This window comes from Castanea sativa, chromosome 9 (assembly GCF_040712315.1).
Source record: "Castanea sativa cultivar Marrone di Chiusa Pesio chromosome 9, ASM4071231v1".
NCBI lineage: Eukaryota > Viridiplantae > Streptophyta > Magnoliopsida > Fagales > Fagaceae > Castanea > Castanea sativa.
Genome location: NC_134021.1, coordinates 4,993,601 through 5,001,787, shown reverse-complemented (window position 1 = coordinate 5,001,787; position 8,187 = coordinate 4,993,601). Strand labels below are relative to the sequence as shown.

General features: G+C 34.2%; 1 pseudogene; it reads right to left on the bottom strand.

Moving 5' to 3' along the window:
• Positions 1–635: 635 nt before the first annotated feature.
• LOC142610528 (protein FIZZY-RELATED 3-like) lies at positions 636–7,958 on the bottom strand (annotated as a pseudogene).
• Between the last annotated feature and the right edge of the window lie 229 nt (positions 7,959–8,187).

Genomic DNA, 8,187 nt, shown 5'->3' with positions numbered 1-8,187 from the left:
CAATTTTTTTTAAAAGTAGGTTAATTTTCCAAAAAAAAAAGGACTTGGGCCCTCTTACAAAAAGCTTGGCCCCAGCTGACGGGTTTTGATGTAATTCTTGCTTTCTTTCTGGCTTTTGCCTTCACAGAAATCACCCAGATATGCAAACCACTATTTAGAAAAGCATCATGGTTGAGGCCAAAAGCCACAAGATCTTCATCGAGAGAGATTTATCTGATATGTCAAGGGTTGCAGCAAGGACAAAGATAATTTGTTCCATATAATTGGCTTCTTGTGCCAGACTCAGGCCACCAGAAATCAAGATGAAGATCATTGTAATTTTATTTTTACTTGCCGTGTACTCTAGGATTTAGTAAGCCTGGTGTTTATATTTTCAAGTTGGAAACTGAAATTTCATTAAATGATAAACAAGTCATTGTGACATGTTCAAGAATCGTTTCTTCTTGTTATGTGCAGTCGTTCAAACCTTTTATTAGCGCTTCTATGAGTATCACATATACAATAACATTAGGCTAGAGAGAGAGAGAGAGAGAGTACAAATTATCTAGTGTTATTGATGTCCAAGTATTTTATAAATGAGGAAACACTTTGCAGATTCAAAACTATATAGCAGAAGGGGAAAATAAACAAATAAATAGAATACATCATTGCCAATCTCTCGGCATATCTCGGCTGCTTACAAATAAATTACAGTTTCATATACAGTATAAACTAGCCCTTTCCTTTCCATCTTCATAGCCAAAACATATTCACGTGTGCAAAGAATATCATCGAATTTGGGTTCGCCCAAGAGACCAAAGACCTGTGTCTCTCACTGGTGTCTGAAAGCACAATAGGAAACAAGAGAAGTGAATTAGAAAGAGATAGCAAAGTGTAGTTTGATTATTATCAAATATCAAATATGGTTTGCAATGGTCATGCTTACTGGTGTTTTCATGGATGGGAAGACATTCCAAAACCGGAGGGTTTCATCACCTGCACCAGTAACTATAGTTTGCAAGAGGCAATTGAGTTCAAATTAAAACATTTATATATGCATTATAATATATATTTGCATCTATGTTTGGTGTTGCTCCTGTGCTGCTAATCAGGTTCACATGCTATGAAAAATGCTTCAAAGGAAATGATGAAGTACCTGACCATCAGGTGACATTGCAAGGTAAAGCACTTGCATATTATGTCCCGTTAGAGTTGCAACATATCAATCAATCCAGAAATTTCAATAATAATAATAAAAAAAAAAAACCAGACAAGTCTAGTTGTCTATAATTTCAAAGGTTATTTACTTTAGACCAAGGTTTGCTGACAAATTATGATGAAAATGAAAATGTTATGACTAAAAAGCTAATACCTTTGTCATTAATGGATACTTCCACACCATAATTTGATTCTGGGAATACCCATGTTTGCTTACTATTTCATTCACATTTTTACTCCATGCAAGATCGCAAACCTTCATGTTAAGCAGCAAACTCTATATAAGTATTCCTTCAGCACATGCATTTATTCAAGAACAAATTTCCACATGACAGGATCATATTTTGTTTGAATTGGCAATAGCACCCACTTCCCCTCCCGACCCTTATTAGAAATCATAAGTTGCCTATGGGCATATACAAAGGCTAGGAATTTTTTTTTCCCCTTACGAAAATCAATTGGTATTCTGATGCATAAAGATTTGAAAAGAACCACCTGGCTCCCCGTGTCAACACTATTCAGTTGGTGGCTGTTTGTGGTGTTCCAGAAGCGAATACATCTATCAGCTGTTCCACCTCTAGATGCAAGATGGCCACTTTAGTGGGGTGACCAAGCAATGGCCTTGACAGCAACTATGTGCTCTATTAGTCTCAAAGCTGGTTGCTGAGAATGCTGGTTCCAGACCAATAGCTAGGCTCACCAGCAAGAAATCAGATTAGTTATTGACTAGACACAAAGCTTCCAAAGAATAAGAAACAACTTAAATTTAGTGATGAATACCTGATTATCATTGCCACTAGATGCAAGTTCCCTGTCATTATGAAACCATTTTAGCCCGCATACTTGTTGCATTGAAGTTAAGGAAAGGTTAAGATTATTGTCATTTTCCCTATAACTTCTCTGTTTTCTCCCATTAAGTTGTGGTCCATGTTAAGGATAGCATATCAATAACGTTGGATTATAACACTTAACAAAGGATATAATCCTCTATAAAGCTAAATGACAATAAAAGATAGGTATAGGAAGCTCCAAGTAGGTGGGACTAAGGGCTTCAGTTGATAAAAAGAGCAGTTAGGAAATTTTCAATGGCTTCACCTTAGACTTGTGACCAATTAGCTTGCTAACGAAGTCATCTGGAACCCGAAAGATCATGTTGAAGTATGTTGCAATCCCTGCTTCTGAAGGCCAATGTGCGTGAATTCCATGCCAAAACCCCTGTTCTTGTTTGACGCCCACCCATGGTTCGGACTTTCTTGCACTGTGTCCCATCCCAAACCTACAACTGTATACTGAAATGCTAGCTTAATTTCAACTCTATAAGAGACTAATTGAACATACTAGCCTACAAAGAAGATGTGATAATTAAAGGATCATATGCAAGTTTAGAGGACTAGCTACCTGAACTTGACCAAGATTTGTACCAATGGAAATGTATGAACCCTCTCGGGTCCATTGGACAGAACACACACCATCATTAGGTCCCAAATCACACAACTTTGTTACTTGAGAACAAAATAGTATAATAGAATATTACACACAACCCATACCAAACTCTACTTCAATTTGTTCCCAACAAAGTAATAGCAAACTTACTTTGCTGTTTGATGCACTCCATAGATAAACAGAGGTTCCCAATCCAACTGCAAGGACATTTTGCGAGGACCAATCCACTAGGTTCAAGTAAAAGTCATCTTGAAGTGAAGGAGCATCTAGAACCTGCCACAATTTAACTTCAATGATCAACCACATTTTTTATTCCTATATCTATCACTACATTATTCTCTTTATAATTCATTCAAGGTTTGCTCTCTCTCTCTCTCTCTCTCTCTCTCTCTCTCTCTCTCTCTCTCAGCTGAGATTCAGTTAGTTCATTTGCTCATATTTGCATCTTAGTCTATGAAGCAACTGTCAGCTTGGTTGCTAAGTCAAATGCTGAAATTTTCAAATACCAACTGCGCCTAACACAAACAATTTGCTTGAACTTGGTTTTTCCTTCATAGAAATTGAAAGATACAAAAGGGCAAAACTTAGTTACAATTGCTTCATTGTTGTACCTTAGATTCTCAAATTAAATTCAATCATGGGTAGCATTCGCTAATAAGTCAATTCCTTAAATTTAATTGTGCTTTAAGTTAGTTTTGCACCATACAAAATATCTCCTGCAAGCAAAAAAGATAAGAACCAAAAAGAGCATACAATGCATACAGACCCATGTGAGGGAAGCATGAAAATAGCACCTTGAATACCCATCATCAGAATTCTGAGGCCTAGCCCATTTATGTGTCCACTTTGATTGAGCTGGATTAGCAACTGAAGCATGAATTACTGCAGCAATTTGAGACGTCCCATGAAAAGTTTGACTAAGGTCATTCAGACATGGATAATCATCTTTTGACAGTTCACCTTTGTATTGGATATAAGTGCGCCGCCGATTTAAGGTTGTGGGTGTGCGGCTGTCTGGTTTTTGTATGATTTTTAGCTGTGATTTGAGGGTTTTGTTTAGAGAGGCAAACTGAGACAGAGCAAAGCAGAGGTAGAGAAGCAAACGTGAGAGGAGAAAAGTTTGATGAATATTATAATTTTTGGACTATATATAAAACCTGTTTAGCCGGTAACCAAAACCCATTAAAATTACATCAACGGTGAAGATTAAAACAATTCTAAGTGAAGGGTTCAGATTTAGGGTTTTATATTAGTCCTTATATATAATATCTTTAGCTAATTAAAATGATCAATAAAAACTTTTCTAAATATATTTTTTTATAATTGCTTATTTATTAATGAAGAGGGTGATTTGAATTCAAGCAGTTAAATCTTTCTAATCCTTTCATAAATAAGGTTATCATAAAATAACCCAAAAGAAATTTCATTTTTAAGTCTTATTTTAATATTTTTTTTAAGGAAGTTTCAACCTATGGAGTCTGCTTCTAATGATTGCTCTTTTATGGGATTGAACCCCAAATCTCTTACTTAACCATAAATTTTTTTACCAATTGGGCTAATTGGAACTCACATCTTATTTTGATATTTAAATCCTTTGTTTTTAGTGTCAATTTTATTCAAAAGGTTAACACCCTAACTTATACAACATAAGTAATGTCTCTAATTATATTGTGATTTAGCCTTTAAGAACACATATATTAATATTACACAAGAAAAAAATAATAATAATTAAAATATTTGAAAACAAAATTAAGCCAAAATCCAAATTTCCGAAATTTAAAAAAAAATGAAAAAGAAGTTAAGTAAAGATAAACTCCAAAGGAATTTGAACTGATGAATCTAATTGAGCTAAATATTATCTATGACCTAAAAGGATATAGAAGGATTTTTAAATTGAATTTAGTTAGACTTTCGAAGAAATACAGTCATGAAAAGTTCACAAAACCTTAAGAGTCCGTTTGGTTGGATACACTCCTGTTAAGAAATGGTGACCAATTAAAACAAAAAGGTGACAAACAACTAAAAAAAAAAGCAATCACCCAATTTATTAAAAAATAAAAAACATGTTCCAAAAAAAAAATCATGTCTAGTTAAACAAAAAACAAAACAAAACAACTATTACACAAGAAAAAAAAAAAAAAAAAAAAAGCAACAGGAAAGAAAAGAAAAAAAAATGGAAACATACCCACCCACAGCTACAGCCATAGCCACAGCCACAACCCCAGGAAATGAAAAAATTAATAAATAAAAAAAGCAACGTCCAGTCATCCAGGAAAGAAAAGAAAAAAAAAAAGAAAGGAAAAAAAAAAAAAAACTGGACGTGGGTATTTTTGTCCATTAAGTAATCTCATTTTCTTCCTTCATTTTTTTCTCTATTTTGGAGAGAAAATTTTTTGGTGGGCCCAGAAAGAAAACATCTGGGTCCCACCATTTATTTCCTTTCCTCCCTACCCAACCAAACACACTCAAAAAAAAAAATTCCTTCCCATTTTCACTCCAAAGTTTTCTATCCACCCTGTTTCACCTCCAAACAAACACACCCTAAATTATATGATCTAAAAGGATATGGGAGGAATTTTGCATACTAAGAAATTAACACAAATCACAAACTGAATTTTACAATATAAAAATAAATAAACATTGATAAAGTATTAACAATTAATAAGCAACAATAACTTGGAATCATACTGCACTACAACATATGAAAGACATGTTTTGAACTAGATTTTTCGTGGTGATAGTCAATTGAAAAAAAATAAAATCACTTACAAACTAAATACATAGAATAACCAAAACCTAAAACATACAAGATATAGTTCAAAACTTGAGAATTTAAAAAATAATAATAATAAACTTACATAAGAGAAACCAAGAACTTAAATGGGTGTCTCTTATTTTGCTTTTCATAGTAGACTTATTTTGACATGTTATCCATATATGAAAATTAGATAATAATAAGTAAGATGAATTTATTTAATCAAAACTATCATATAGCAAATACATATGCGTAAGTTGCAACTTGAAAAAAAAAAAAAAAAAAAAAAAAAGAAGGTGGGGTACAAGAAGGATTCTATGGAAAAACCATTGGTGAATATATATAAGTTTTGAAATGATAATAGATTTTTAGTTGGAGTAGGATTTAAATTTTTGAAACTTAGATATATGTATGTTGTATTGTTTGTTTAAACACTTATTGTTAATTTGTTTAAAGAAATTGATAAGAACAAATAAGTTGTTGTCTTTATTAACTGAAACTTAGATCCATGTTGCATGTTTTGTTAAAATACTTATTATTATTTTATCTAAATTACATATTGCATGTTTTGTTAAAATACTTATTGTTACTTTATCTAAAACAAATTATAATAACTAAGTTGTTGTCTCTATGATGTAGCAATATTCTTGTAAAATTTTACTAAAGTATTCTAGATGAGTTGTGTACTTGAAGATGCTCAAAACAAGTGTAATCTATGCATGCAGATTGCAGACCTTGATTGATACTCGATCGAGTCTTGGTATATATATATGCCTCTGCTCTTTATTTTTATTGGATACAATATTAATCCGGGTATAAATCCCTCTGTTCTTTATTTGACATCATTATTATCTCAAACTTAATTTGTATTTGTTGCTTTCTAGAGGTTGAGTCAAGCAAGTGGAGAAAACCTGTTGTTTTCTACAAGGAAAATGAATGGAAGCTACAACCACTTTGGATGAAATTGCTTGATCCTTAGTTGACATAGTTGTTGCAACAGTATCATTTTGTTAATATTTAGGTTCTCTATTTTCACTTGCTTCTTTTTTCTTTTTCTTTTTTTCTTTTTTTTTTTGAGAAGAAACGATAGTAGACTTTATTAATTAAAAAACAAAATATACAATGGGAAGAAAAACATGGACATATGACCCCTTTTTTCTCTTTTGCACCACTAGCATATGTTAGAAAAGCACAATTACAGCGTAAAAAATAAATAAATGAAGAAAGAAGAGAAAACGACAAACAAAGAAAAAACTTCACTTAGATGCCCAGAAAACAAAAAAAAAAAAATGCCAAACAACCCCTTCTTGATTTACATGGACATAAGCGTGATGAGGTTTTTTTTTTTTTTTTGTGTCTTCATGCCTAGCTTGATTTCTCTGCAACTCCCATCAATCTCATAATTGACACAACACCTTGCTCAGTCTTCACAGTTTTATGTTTCTTTTCTCCCTTAACACCCATAGCCTCCTTATTTATAGTTTCTGCTTGCTTCCTTTTATTCCCAGGCTCCGTGACAATAATTGAAGAGTTGATAATAGTCTCAGTTTTTTTTGGCTTATGCAAGGGTTGCCTCACAACTTCAACTATATTACCGCTTCTTTTGGGCCGGCCCTTTCTGATATTCTTATTTCCTTTCACTTTGCCACATCCTACCTTGAAACCTTCCTCTGATTGTGCTAGTTCCCCATTAAGTCACGATTGTAAGTGACATTATCCTCATCCATAACTACCACCTCAATCAAGTCAGATGAAATCACGCAATTATTTGGCACGCAATCAATTGGAACCATTTTTAAATTTGAAAACTCTGAATCGGTTTGGATGCCCCGATCAATCTCCGTATTCACCACCTCAGAGATCAGAACACGATTCTTCAAGATTGTATCCTTCTCCACTGGAGCACCACCAACTGTCAGAGTACTGTCGGAACTATCACATTCAGGCAAACTACCCGTCTGCGTTGAAGATATCCTTCCTCTTCCACTTCCAATTGTTAGATAATTCGGTTCAGTTATATTCTTTTGTAAAGAACCCCAATACCCCTGATCAGCTTGGACATCATCATCTCGTCGCCCCGGACTACGTCTTGGTGTATTTGCATTACCATCGGTTCTACGATACCCCGCCTTCAACCATTCCCCATACGGCAGAGGCCCCTGTTTTCGGTTCCATAGAACAGAGCAGTCTCTAAACTCATGACCAATCCGACCACACTGATAACAGAGCCCAACTAAACGTTCATACTTAAAACCAACACAAATCTTATCTCCTACCGGACTAGCTACAACTTCTCCTCAACGTAATGGTTTATCTAACGGCAACTTCACTCTTGATCTGAGAAAGCGAGCTTGGTCCGATGAAAGCGCCTTCAAATCAATTTCCATTACTTCACCCAAACCACTGCCAATATCCCTGCCCACTTCTTTCGATTACAAATCAAAAGGTAAGCCCCATACCTAAACCCACATCGGCATTGCAGTGAATTTAACCGAAGTTGCTGTCATACCTCTCTCCCATCTTCGTAACGCCAGAGGATGGTCCTCAAAACTCCACGCACCATTTGCGAGGACCCACTTCAATTGACTCTCCATTTATATTAACCCTGAATTAATCAATTAAGGCATCATCATAATGAGCTCAATAATAATATATTAGCAACAAAAGAACAATGAGCTCCAACATCGTTTTCAAGTTTCAACTAAAAAGATCTAACTTTGCGTTCGTAATCATAAACAAACATCGATCAACCATGGCATTAATCAAGCACTGTCAATTTCATTATACTAAAA